Source organism: Macaca nemestrina, chromosome 7 (genome assembly GCF_043159975.1).
Source record: "Macaca nemestrina isolate mMacNem1 chromosome 7, mMacNem.hap1, whole genome shotgun sequence".
Taxonomy (NCBI): domain Eukaryota; kingdom Metazoa; phylum Chordata; class Mammalia; order Primates; family Cercopithecidae; genus Macaca; species Macaca nemestrina.
Window position 1 is genome coordinate 141790665 of NC_092131.1, and position 14525 is coordinate 141805189.

Consider the following 14525-nt stretch of genomic DNA (forward strand, 5'->3'; position numbering starts at 1 on the left):
GAAGCCCCTAAAGGCTCAGAGGAAATAGCTTCCCATGGGCTGAGCACTACCTGTGCAGTAGCGCTCACTTCTCCAGGTGGCCCTAGGGGAGAGAAGTCAGCCGGGCTGGAACAGGTAGTGGTCAGCGCATGGGAAGCACTGGAGAGGTCTGTTCTTCTACCCCAGTTCGTGGACAGTGGAAACTGGCTTTCCAGGTCTCAGTGTGTTTGTGTTTGTGTAGTTGTAATTTTGGATCTTATCGGGAGGCAGGGTTTTGAAAGGCTTGCACTGATGCTAACTAGTGCTTGCCGTTTCGGTTTCTGCTGAGAAGCACTGGCCTGCATTCTGTCGCCTCATCCTCACTGCTTCCTAATGAGGTGGTTTGCCCACTTCATAGAGCAGGAGACTGAAAAAGGTAAAGCTACCTGCCCCAAGTTCAGACACGATGCAGTGGAGCTGGGATCCAGATGCAGACCCCTGGACCCCAATCCTGGCCCTTCCACCATGTGCTAGAGAAGCTAAGGGGATGGTCTGAGGGTTTCCTTCCAGCTCCACCCTCTGCGGTGTGACTCTGCCAGTCAACATGTCCCTGGGCCTTTCTGAATCTTCCCAGTTCTCTTGTCAAATAGGGCCTATTAAAAAATGGGCCTAGGCCGGGCGCGGTGGCTCACGCCTGTAATCCAAGCACTTTGGGAGGCCGAGACGGGCGGATCACGAGGTCAGGAGATCGAGAGCATCCTGGCTAAAACGGTGAAACCCCGTCTCTACTAAAAATGCAAAAAAAAAAAACTAGCCGGGCATGGTGGCGGGCGCCTGTAGTCCCAGCTACACGGGAGGCTGAGGCAGGAGAATGGCGTGAACCCCGGAGGCAGAGCTTGCAGTGAGTGGAGATCACACCACTGCACTCCAGCCTGGGCGACAGAGCGAGACTCCGTCTCAAAAAAAAAAAAAAAAAAAAAAAAAAAAAAGTTGGCCTTCCACGTTCTGTGATCATGTATTTTCTTTCCTGCTTTTGATTTTAAGTGAAGTCACCAGAAAACCTATCTTATCACTTAAAAAACATGTGAAGGGAATACAAAATATTTTCAACAAAGTAACTTACGATCTAGAAATAGTCATAAGGTTCAAGCAAGTGGTTTGCAAACTCAGAGGTAAACCCTAGCTTTAATTTGGGATTTATTCATAAAGTTCTGAAAAATTGATGAAAGTTTCATTGAATATATCTATGTGACCACAGGCTTGTTTCTTGGGATACCCCAGTTTCTGTATTTGAAAATGTTAACAGTATAAAAAATGTAAGTTTTAATCTACAAATTTGTGGAAAACATTTCTGGTGTTGAGTGATACAGTAATGAAATATGAATATTTATTTGCATATCTTTTTGGCTATTTTCCATTTGGAATTTGCATAGTAATATAGAAGGATCTTGAAAAGCAATGGAGGAAGAGTCATGATTTGGTCCAAATTACTATCCAAGAGGTTTCTCTCTTTCTTTCTCCCTCCCCTCTCTTCCCCTCCCCTCCTTTCCCCTCCCCTCCCCTCCCTTCTCCTCCCCTCCCCTCCACTCCCCTCCCCTCCCCTCCCTTCTCCTCCCCTCCCCTCCACTCCCCTCCCTTCCCTTCCCCTCCCCTCCCTTCCCCTCTCCTCCCCTCCCCTCCTTTCCTTCCTTCTTTCCAGACGGGGCCTTGCTCTGTCACCCAGGCTGGACTGCAGTGGGATGATCATAGCTCACTGCAGCCTCAAATTCCTGGGCTCAAGGGATCCTCCCACTTCAACCTCCCTAATACCCAAGAGATTTCAAAATCAAAACGATATGAAACTACTGTGAGTTTTTAGTGCCCATCACCGAAATGGGTTATGTCTTCATTGTAACAATTTGTAACTTACATTTATTTGTGTGATTATTTGGTTGATGTCTGTCTTTGCCACTAGCACTTGAACTTCAGGAGAGGGGGAGAGCCATATCTGTTTTGCTTGTCATTGTATTTCTAATACCCAGCACATAATAGCACATACCATAATAACAGCAACAACAATAATAACGCACAAGGAATAACTAATACTCGCTGGGCTTTTGCTGTGTGCCAGGTATTGTTCTAGGTGCTTTATGTTTACCAACTTGTTTAATTAACCTTGATTTAATGTAACCTCTTGACAAATATTTGTTAAATGACTTTCATATAAATAAAAAATAAATTTTGCATGTATACATCTGGTACCCATTTAGTGCTATGAAGGTTCGGGAGGCTGTTTATTATAATAAAAGCTGAAAGACATTAAACTCAGTGATTCCACAAATTATAGTTTTCTTGTGTGCTCCCAACAAATAAATTTTTCACTTTTTTACATTCTTTTTTTTTTGTGGACTCCTAAAACAGATTTTAAGAAATGAGAGAAAGGGCTAGAGACTCCCTAACTACTTAAAGAAATAGAACGGCATTGCCATCTTTTTTTTTTTTTGAGATGGAGTCTCACTGTCGCCCAGGCTGGAGTGCAGTGGTGCCATCTCGGCTCACTGCAAGCTCCGCCTCCCGGGTTCACGCCATTCTCCTGCCTCAGCCTCCCAAGTAGCTGGGATTACAGGCACCCGCCACCACGCCCCTGCTAATTTTTGGTATTTTTTGTAGAGACGGTGTTTCACCGTGTTAGCCAGGATGGTCTGGATCTCCTGACCTTGTGATCCGCCCGCCTCGGCCTCCCAAAGTGCTGGGATTACACGCATGAGCCACTGTGCCCGGCCAGCATTGCCATTTTAAAATTGGGTATTAATTTTACTCAAGAAACGTTTGATTAGCAGCTTTCAACTTTAATGGTGGGAGGTTGTCTTTCAAGAAAGTTTTAAGCTGACATCTATGTTGCTGCTGCAGTAACCTACACTTAATTTATTGTCATTTAGTGCAAAAATTGATGAGAACATAACCTTTGTAAGGTTTTTATGTTTTATTACCTATAAAAGATAAAATATGGGGTAAAAGGAAGTAAAATAGTGTTTTGTTAGGTCAGGGGATGGATTTATGTTTTAACTAACCGATAGGATAATCAGAGGGTCATAAAGATCAGAGTATCTGCCTCCTATCTCTTCTCTTTTTATGTGTGCATTCAACAAGCTTCTCTTTGTGGCTGTCAGACCCATGGGAGCTCACCCAAACACCAGGCCCCCTTTGTCCAAGGGTATTAACTCAGCTGTTTAGATCAAGAATACCAGGAGGCTTCTGTTGCACACATTAAGCAATTGGGATAAGTCTAAATGAATCAGATACTTGACATGTGCAAATGGGATGTGTGTTCACAAGGGACTCTGGGGTTACATTGTGTCTTGAATGGACAGGCAAAAACAAAGTGTGTGAGTTACATTGAATTTTGCAGGAAACACACAAAGAGACCCTGGTCTTTGGGAATTGCCAGTGACTGCGTTGTGGAGGATGATGTCGGGAAGGCCCAGCCTTGTCAATTTCCCCTCAACATACCCTTCATAGCATTAAAAAAAAAAAAAAAAAAAAAAAAGGAAAGAAAAGATAATAAATTTCAAAGTGATTAGATCTGATAACCTAGGCCTGTGGTTCTCAAACCTTAGCACGCAGAGGAGGCCCCTTGGAGCACTGGTTAAAACCCAGATTGCTGGGCCCACTTCCAGGGTCTCTGATTCAGCAGGTCTTGGGTGGGGCTTGAAAGTTTGTAATATGGTTTGGCTGTGTCCCCACTGAAATCTCAACTTGAATCGTATCTCCCAGAATTCTCATGTGTTATGGGAGGGACCTAGGAGGAGGTAATTGAATCATGGGGCCAGTCTTTCCCATGCTATTCTTGTGATAGTGAATAAGTCTCATAAGATCTGATGGGTTTATTAGGGGTTTCTGCTTTTGCTTCTTCCTCATTTTTGCTTGCTGCCGCCATATAAGACGTTCCTTTCATCTCCTGCCATGATTCTGAGGCCTCCCCAGCCATGTGGAAGTGTATGTCCAATTAAACCTCTTTTTGTTACCAGTTTTGGGTATGTCTTTATTAGCAGTGTGAAAACAAACTAATACAGTTTGCATTGTTTTAAGACAGGGTCTTGCTCTGTCATCCAGGCTGGAGTGCAGTGGTGTGATCATGTCTCACTGCAACCTAGAGCTCCTGAGCTCCAGTGAGCTCTCCTGCTTCAGCCTCTCAAGCAGCTAGGACTACAGGCACACACCACCAGGCCTGACTAAGTTTTCTGTATTTTTTGTAGAGATTAGGTCTCACTCTTGCCCAGGCTGGTTTCAAACTCCTGGCCTCAAGTGATCCTCCTGCTTGGCCTCCCAAAGTGCTGGGATTACAGGCATGAACCACCTTGCCTGGCCACAAGTTTGCATTTCTAACAAGCTCCCAGTTGATGCTGTACTGCTGGTCTAGAGACTGTGCTTTGAGGACCTCTGCTCTAGGTACTCATTTATCAACATCATAGGTGGGTGAATGTGCCCCAGGGTGATGCAGGAGTCCTGGAAAACATCTTCTCAGTTCAGAAGGGTGGGGCTGGGTGAGTCTGTAGGTATTCAGGTGTGCTTCATGTGCAAACAAGCCAGGGCTTGTCCTAACGATAAATAACTGCTTTAGTCTTTGGAGCTTTCAATCTAAGATTGGACTGAGGAATAAAATACGCAAGTTAATTTATTTCTGTAAGTGTCCTGTTTGCTTTGTAGGATTTGTTCCCAAAGTAATCCACTTGCTTGGAGCTCCTCAAGGATGCCAATCTATTTTATTGCTGTGTTCTGGATACTAAGGACAGTGCCATGCACCAGGCCCTGCTACATGATTTGCAGGACTCAGTGCAAAATGAAAATGTGGGGCTCCTTGTTCAAACATTGGTATGAATCTGAAGACAAAGACAGTAGGGCCCTGTGTGACCACACAGGTTGTGTCCCATGAAGCTGGCCCTGCTTGTCACCTAGTAGACACTTAATAAAAGCAAGCAGTTTATTAGCTCTTTTCACCAAAGGATCATTGACCAAGGTATAACCAAGAGGAATTTTGAAGGACCTCCTGGTTAGGTTCCCTCTTTTTTTGGTGGAGGCAAGTGTAATCATTTTAAGTAGCCTTCATAGTTAACCTGGCACCTCTGCATGTGTTTGCCCATTTGCAGCATCCCTGGAAGGTGGGCATTATGATCCCCATTTGGCACAAGGCTCAGCCATGACTTGACTATAGTGATTTGGACCAGTTTTCTCATGTCTAGTACTTTAAAAAACTTTTGATTTTTAATTGCCATATTTGTGTCTCAGAGAGGTTTAGCTACATGCTTAAAAACACACAGCCAGAAAACAATTGAACAGGAATTTGAACCCAATCTTCTAGATCCTAGTCGAACATTCTTTCTACTCCCAATCATGGAAGAAAGCAGGTTTGGGAATGATATGGCTTAGCTGTGTCCCCACCCGAATCTCATCTTGAATTGTATGCCCATAATTCCCATGTGTTGAGGGAGGGACCTGGTGGGAGAAAATTGAATCATGGGGGTGGTTCCCCCATACTGTTCTCATGGTAGTGAATAAGTCTCATGAGATCTGATGGTTTTATCAGGGGAAACTTATTTTGCTTGGCTCTCATTCTCTTCTCTTTTCTGCCACCATGTGAGACATGCCTTTCACCTTTCACCATGATTGTGGGGCCTCTCCAGCCACGTGGAATTGTAAGTCCAATAAACCTCTCTCTTTTGTGATGCGTGGTCTCTGGTATGTCTTTATCAGCGGTGTGAAAAATGGACTAATACAGGGAAGGTCATTGAGTCTATTGACCGATATTTTTGAGCTCTGAAGCTTAGTATTGATTCCAGTAAATCTAATTGACACTAGACCTATTTCTGTCCCTGTATGCTCTTTAGTTCTGAGAACAGATGGCTTCTCAAATATACCCTGTTCCCAGGAGAGTCTGGCTTCTAAAGTTTGACTACTGATGGCTTGGGAGCTTTTCCTCTGAGTTAATCCCCCACTCCCAACATGCTTCTGCATTGCAACTCAGTGTTCAGGTTAAGTGAAAATATTTTTTTCCTAGAGCACTGGAAATATCTTCTGTTCCCCCGTTGTCTTGATTTATCTGGATGCACCTGGTGTTCTCTCTCCCGTTCTCTGTGGGTATGAACATCTTGACCTCTGAGGGTGTGAAACCAAGCAGGCATGATAATTATGCTTGGTGGCCAGTTGACAGGCTGTCTGGGTTTGAGTCCTGCTTCTACCTCTTACTTGCTGATCATGGCCAAGTTCTGGACTTAACCACACTTGAGCTTGTTTCCTGGTCTGTAAAATAGGAATAATGCAGTTAACAGAGGTTTACTGCAATCATTAAGGGACATTACTTATGCAGAGTTCTTTGGTAACAGCATTACTGTATTCTGGGCTGGCCCCAGACACAACTAGGTGGTGGGTGAAATTTATCTGGTTTATTGTACGATGCTTGTTTAATACCGTCTCCTCCCCCTGCCCCATAAATGCTGGCATGTTCCTTTTTCCTGAAGTGCACCTGCGCTGTAGTACATTCAAGATGTCAAACCAAAAAAAAAAAAAAAAAAAAAAAAAAAGTAGTCTTTCCACAATTGGCAGAAGTGGGAGATGTTTCGATGCAGGCTTTATTTGAGGGAGTGGGGTGCCTGGTAAAAAGAAAATTCTCTTGCAGATAGATGGCCATGTGTCCTGATAATGTAGGGAAAAGAATATGTGTGCAACTGTGTGTGTATGCAAGTGTGTAAAGAACTCATGGGCCTCATCGTTAGAACCTCCCTTCCTCCCCAGCATCCTCAGTCTTTCTGCACCCCAATTCTTCAAAGATTTTATTGAATCTAGGGCTGGATGGGGATCGGGGAAAATCATTTTACTTTGATCTGCTCACTCTAGCTTCTTAACTTCTCAGTTTCTTTTATTAGTTCCCAGTATTTAGAGTAAATGCAAACGTTTCTTTACCCAAGTTCTCAGTTTTTTTTTTTTTTCACACCCTGTATTAGTCCATTCTCACATTGCTATAAAGAAATACCTGAGACTGGGTAATTTATAAGAAAAGAGGTTTAATTGGCTCACAGTTCTGCAGGCTGAACAGAAAGCATGGTGACATCTGCTTCTGGGAGGCCTCAGGGAGCTCTTACTCAAGATGGAAGGCAAAGCAGGAGCAGAGACATCTCACATAGTGATATGGTTTGGATTTGTGTCTCTGCCCAAATTTCATGTCCAATTGTAGGCCCTAGTGTTGGAGCAGGGGCCTGGTGGGAGGTGATTAGATCATGGGGTCGGACATCCCCCTTGCTGTTTTCGTGCTAGTGAGTGAGTTCTCACGAGATCTGGTTGTTTAAAATTGTGTAGTATCTCTCCCATCTCTGTCTTCCTCCTGCCCTGGCCACGTATGACATGCCGCTTTCCTCCTCACCTTCTGCCATGATTGTAAGTTTCCTAAGGCCTCCCCAGCCATGCCTCCTGTACAGCCTGCAGAACTGTGAGCCAATTAAACCTCTTTTCTTTATAAATTACCTAGTTTCAGGCAGTTATTTATAGTAAGCAAGAATGGACTAATACACATGGCAAAAGCAGGAGCAAGAGAGAGGGAAGGGGGAGGTGACACATACATTTAAATGACCAAATCTCATGAGAACTCACTCACTATTACAAGGACAGTGCTGAACCAATTCATGGTGTTAAACCATTCATGAGAAATCTACCCCCATGATCCATTCACCTCCCACCAGGCCCTACCTCCAACACTGAGGATTACATTTTAATATGTGATTTGAACAGGGATGTACATCTAAACTATATGACATCCCAAATTATTTTTATACAGCTAATATGTTAAACTTCAAAAAATGACATGAAGATAGGCATGTCTAGTTCCAGCTGCTTTGTCCTGATGCTAGTGGGGGAAATGCAGGCTCAGGATTCTTGAGCCTTAGGTATTACATTAGCAGCTGCTTGCTCCCTCCCTTCTGACCTTGCTGTCCCCAGGCAGCCAGTGTTGCAGCCCTCCCCCTCTCTGCCCATCTTCCCACCAAAACACAACCCACAGGGCTGGGAAACCATTCTGAGTCCTTATAATAAGGATGAGATGCTTTACTTTTTGGAGGGGGGTGAGGTTGAATGAATGATAATAGCTACATTGTAAGCCCTAAATTCAGATCATCCATCAAAGCTGAACTGAAGGATTTACTCACTCCAAGTGCCTATGGATTCTCCATACGTTTGCATTTATTAAAGATACACGAAATCAAGACCATAATTTGGTCAATGTAATCTGACAACTTCAAGAGAAAAACTATTGCATTGCTGTACCCCGTGAGACCACCACTTCTTTCCTGGTAACAATGAGGCTTGTGCCATCTCTTCTGTGGTTTGCTGCCCCACGCCCTGATTGACCCTGGTGATCAAGGATGACATCAGTACCTAAGACCAGAGACAACCTGAGAACTGCACTGTTGCTATGGGATTCTGTCTCTTTCCACAGTGTACATAAAGAGACAAACAGCTGGTGTTTCTCCTTTAATTTTCCTTCTCTCCACTCTGGGTATAGGCCAATGCGTATCAGAAAGCTAGAAGCATCTGTACAGCTTCAATGCCAGCTGAGTCATTAAATATGAACTTGGACTCATTCTCTCTCTCCTACTTCTCCAGGATGGAGGAAAAACCCTCTTTACCAACATCCCTGCTCTGCCCTCTGAATGAAGACTATTGATCCAAACCAGATTCTTGAAAATCATCCTAGACCCCTTCCTCCTCCTTACCTCCACATCCAACTACTCACTAAATACTGTTGATTGTACCTCAAGTCTCTCTAGACTGTCTCCCTTTCTCGTCCCCACAGTCCCTGCCCTGGTTCAAGCTACTGCATTTCTTATGTGGATTGCGGTGGTCTCCTGTCAGTTCTTTCTGTCTCTGGTCTCACTCTGGATCATCAGTCCTGCCCCAAACTCCTAGAACAGATCAAGGATTGCTATGATGGATCAACCTCATTGCTTTCCAGAATCAAGTCCAAACTCTACTTTTAGAAAGAGTACAATATTTTACTAATCTTCCCTTGCCTACCTCTCTAGTTGTATGTATCTACCGGTTTCCCAAGGCAAGTTAGACAATATTATTTTAACTTTCCCAAATGTGATATATTCCCTTAACTTTCTGGGCCTTTGTGCCATTCATTTCCTCATATTCTTTTTACTGTGCTCTGTCTGGATAACTATTCTCAGCTCAAGGGTCACCTCCTCTTTGGATTCTTCCCTGACTGCTCCCTCCTTTTGACTTGGTATATAAAAATGTTATAGCATGGGCAACACTATATTGCACCTTTATTTTTTATTAATTTTTTTTTTTTTGGAGACAGAGTTTTGCTCTTGTTGCCCAGGCTGAAGTGCAGTGGGGTGATCTGGGCTCTTACAAACTCTACCTCCCGGGTTCAAGTGATTCTCCTGCCTTAGCCTCCCGAGTAGCTTGGATACAGGCATGCGCCACCATGCCCAGCTAATTTTGTGTTTTTAGTAGAGATGGGGTTTCTCCATGTTGGTCAGGATGGTCTCAAACCCCCAACCTCAGGTGATCTGCCCGCCTCGGCCTCCCAAAGTGCTGGGATTACAGGCGTGAGCCACTGTGCCTGGCCTTATTGTACCTATTTTATTTTATGTTTTTTTATTGTTATACTTTAAGTTATAGGGTTCATGTACACAATGTGCAGGTTTGTTACATAGGTATACCTGTGCCATGATGGTTTGCTGCACCCATCAGCTTGTTATTTATATTAGGTATTTCTCCTAATGCTATCCCTCCCCCAGCCTCCCACCCCGACAGGCCCCAGTGTGTGATGTTCCCTGCCCTGTGTCCATGTGTTCTCATTGTTCAACTCCCACCTATGAGTGAGAACATGCAGTGTTTGCTTTTATGTCCTTGTGACAGTTTGCTTAGAATGATGGTTTCCAGCTTCATCCATGTCCCTGCAAAGGACATGAACTCATCCTTTTTTATGGCTGCATAGTATTCCACGGTGTATATGTATTGCATCTATTTTTAACAGGTGCTTGGAGGAAAGGCTCCCACATACCATTATTATTATTGCAATATTTGTACTTTGATTTTCACTTTAGCACATTTTAAACCTGTTTTAAATATATTTTAATGAATATAGACATATACAAGAGATTGTTTAAATGTATATGTGCAGTTTAAAAAACCATGACCTCAATATCAAGCACAAATGTGTTCATCACCCAGGCCTTAGACATAGGACTTTGTTAATTCTCCAGATATTCCCTGTGTTCTTTTCTGATCTCTTCTGCCTCTCTACCCCCATAGGTAATAACTATTATCCCGAATTTCATGTTAATTATTAACCTGCTTTTCTTTATAGCTTTAAAAAATGCCACCTAAGTATGTATCCCATGGCACTAAATTGTTTAATTTGGTCTGGTTCTGAACTTTATATAAATGGAATTGTTCTGTTTGTATTCATTTCTGACTTGCTTCTTTCTTTTCATTATTAGGTTTATGAGATTTATTCTGTTGATATGTGTTGCTAAGGTTCATTCATTTTTTCATGGTTGTATAAATCCCACTTTGTGAATACATTATATTTTATTTACTGAATCTATTGTTGATGACTTGTTTCTAGGTTTTGCAATTATGAACAAGGCTCCTATGAACGTTGTTACCCATAACTTCTGCCACATATGCAAGATTGGCAATAGGATAGATAAAGCTGGAAGTGAGACATCTAGGTACAATGTATCAGCAGATTCTCCTTTCTGAGGCATTTCTAAATGTTTCCCAAAGTAGTTGTACCAGGGGTCATATCTTTTTTGTTATCTTGGTATCACTAGCACCTAGGACAATGAATGGCCAAGCACAGTTGCTCCATACATACTTATTAAATGAAGGTAGGACCACAAAGAACATGTTGTGCCAGCCTTTGTCTATAAATTGTTCTGGGAAATAAAGTCAAAGCAAGCACTCTTTCCATCCCAACTGTAGCCTGTAGAATGGGCCTGTAGACTTGGCATCAAAAGATGTATTTTAATAATAATAATGACAGGAATGATACAGTGGTAATGTCTTATATCACTTTAAAAAAGGATTCTTGGAAGACCCAGTTAGAATTATGGCTGAAGCAGGTAGAACCTTCAGAGCAAAATGGGTCCCAACTATCCTTTAGACATTGATATTCTGATCCCAAAGGAGCCATTGAGTTGTAATGATAGATTGCTGAGAGGATAGATCTTGGGGAGCTAAGCTGCCTTGGAATGTGAGTTTTTTGTCAGTCTTCTTCTGGAGCTTGCAGTATATAGGTCTTTAACAGAGGAGAGTCTAATGCTGCTAGAAGGGTTGTGAAAGATCACAAATTTACAATGCTACAATGAGAGAGAGAGAGAGAGACAGAGACGGACATTCTGAGTAGCCAAGCACTGCTAAGCCCTGTTCAAATGCAGGTTATAAATTTAGATAAGACATGAATTTAATCAGGTTCTTTGAAATGCCTCTCCATAAACCAGATTTTAAGTATTCCCTCTGTTATCCAAGCCTTATTTAATAAACTGATTCTTTAAAACAGCTATTTATTTTGAAATAATTTCATACTCACAGGAGAGTTGCAAAGATGTTATGGGGAATTTCTGTATACCCTTCACTCGACTTTCACTAATTTTGTTTTTTTTGGAGATGGGGTTTCGCTCTTGTTGCCCAGGCTGGAGTGCAATGGCACGATCTCGGCTCACTACAGCCTCTGCCTCCCGGGTTTAAGCGATTCTCCTGCCTCAGCCTACTGAGTAGCTGGGATTACAAGCATGTGCCACCACGCCTGGCTAATTTTGTATTTTTAGTAGAGATGGGGTTTCTCCATGTTGGTCAGGCTGGTCTTGAACTCCCAGTCTCAGGTGATCCACCCACCTTGGCCTCCCAAAGTGCTGGGATTACAGGCGTGAGTCCCCATGCCCGGCCACCATTCACTAATGTTAAGAACATCTTACATAACCATGGAACACTTACCAAAACTAAGCAATTCCCACTGGTGCAACACTATTTTAACTACAGACTTTATTCTGATTTCACCAATTTTTATACCAACGTCCTTTTTCTTTCCAGAATTCAAACCAGAATACCATGCTGCGTAGCCATAGTTGTTTTGTCTCCTTAGGCTCCTCCGATTGGTGAGTTTCTCATTCTCTTTGTTTTTCATGACCTTGGTCCCTTTAAAGGATATTGTTCAGGTATTTTGTAGAATGTCTCTCAATTTGGGTTTGTCGGACATTTTCCCATAATTATACTGGTTTGGAAAGAAGACCACAGATGTGAGGTCCCCTTATCATATCATGCGAGGGGATATGAAATAAAATGACTGATCACTGTGATGTTACCCGTGATCACTTGGCTAAGATGGTGTCTGCCTGATCACTCCACTATAAAATTACATTTTTTTCCCTTTCTGTACTTTATTCATTAGACTTGAGTCTCTAAGACTGGCCTACACTCAAGCAGAAGAGAATTAAACTCCACTTCCTGAAGTGAGGAGTATCAGAGAATTTGTGGACATATACTAAAATCACTATAGTAATTAATAAATATTTAGGGGAGATATTTTCAGGCTATGCATATGTCCCTTTTCTCCAAATTGTTTTTTTTAAATATAACAGAGAACATTCAGAATCCCAAGAACAGAAATTAGTCAAAATAAATTTTTGATAAAAGTAGTTTATTTATTTTTTACTGAAGGTAATAACATTATTATAGTAATAAAGCAATTATTATTTATTTTCAGGCCTTTCTCTTAGCTCAAAAGTTGAGCAATTGAAACCTACATGTACATAAAGTAAGCTTCCCTCATGACCGAGTTCTGTGGATAACCTCCAGTGATGGTTTCCTTCTCTTATTTAGTAAGCATTGATGATATCTAGTCACAATTTTATTTTTCTAATTTGGGACATTGAAATTTGTCCATATTTTTTCTAAATCAAGAAAATGGCCAAGAATACCTCCAACTTACAATGCAAACTCTTTTAAGGTTTTCCTGGCTTGAAAAAAAACCCTTTACTCTATTAGCCTGTGTGTCTATACTAACTCCCAGCATTAAGGTTGAGAAAAATAATCTTGTAGAAGTTTTGCCAAAATTTCCTTGAAAATCATTAGGTAAATTTTAGAAAATTTGTTTTCTTTGTTTAAAGTGTTGGGTTATATGTTTCTTATACTATTCTGTGTCTAAACCAGAGGTTCCTAACATGGGTTGTCTGAATTCCTTATTGGTCTGAGTTCTTATTTGCTAGTCACAGAAACTAACTTTGCTTCTTTGAACCCAGAAAAGGAATCAGTTAAAAGGATATTGGGTAGGATTAGAGAATGGGCTTGGAGCCATCTCTGCACCAGAAACGGTTCCTCCAGTTTGGCTGCAGAACTGATCAATGAAAACACAGCAATGCTGATGCTTCAGCCAGAGGGATCGTAGGCCATCCCTAGTTCTTTGGGTCACTAGCTTCTATTTCCGGGTCTAGGTCATGTATAAAGCTTGACCTGTTCCTGCATCCTGACTGCAAGGGAAGCTGAGAAAGTGAGTATCTCCTCCTATGGTGGAGAAGGCTCTGACTCCCCAGGTGTGGAGCTCCCCAAGAATAGTAAAAGGGTTCCAATATGGGCAGCTGACATGAATAACAGATACTCACTACAGACCCCTTATGGATGGAATCCCTTAAGCTGTAGATTTCATTTGGTTCTCAAATAAGCCATTCATTCAACATTCCACAAATATTTATGGAGTACCTACTATGTGCCAGGCACTCTTCTAAGTCCTTGGATTTCATCAATGAACAAAACCAAGATCACTGATTTGTGTGGAGTTTCCATTCTGGCAGGAAAAGCCAATATATCATCCAGACTTACACCTCAAAACCTCCAGCATGAATTGGTGATACCAGATATTTCTGGAAGTGGCAGTGAATGTAGGGCTGAAACATAAGCATTGGTTGAAAAGAGCATTTGAGAAGCAATTCGACCTGCATTGTTGAATAGAACTTTTGGCAATGATGAAGACACTCTATATCTGCCCTGTCCAATACAATAGCTACCAGTCACATGTGGTTATTGAGCACTTGAAATACGGCTATTTCCTTAGTGCAACTGAGGAACTGAATTTTAAATTGTACTTAATTTATGTAAATGTATGTAAACTACATAGCTACAGTGGCTAGGCTTATTCTATTGGACAGCACAGAGTTACACCCTCTGTTCCTTCTGACTGGGTGATTGCCCCTCCCTCAGTGTAACAGAGAGTTTTGAGGTTTATTATCTGAACTAATGGCACCATGAAGGTAAGAGGATGGGGATATCATACTGAAAAGAGGGGCATTACCTGAATTTGAGAAGCTGGTCTTCTCTCAATTTACTTTCAAAATGCTGGCAGCCAGTTTCTACTTCCAGGTATGTGATTAGGAATGTAGTATCTGATGAATCTGACTAGTCCAGGAGAAAAGATCCTGTATTAACATTGGGGGTTGTCCTATGAAACAATCCAGCCAGATCACCTGGGGTAAGACCCAGAGTTGGCAACCCAACTCATATATCAGAACTTCCAGTCACATTTTTAGTGC

The 14525-nt window shown here is 42.1% G+C and overlaps 1 long non-coding RNA gene across 3 annotated transcripts in view; it reads left to right on the forward strand.

Moving 5' to 3' along the window:
• Positions 1-14525, forward strand: part of LOC105489351 (uncharacterized) — a 39621-nt gene that overhangs the window by 7418 nt on the left and 17678 nt on the right. For all 3 annotated transcript variants that reach the window (XR_011626470.1, XR_011626471.1, XR_011626469.1), the window contains one exon: positions 12034-12098. This is a non-coding gene — a long non-coding RNA (uncharacterized lncRNA). The remainder of the gene's footprint in view (positions 1-12033; positions 12099-14525) is intronic.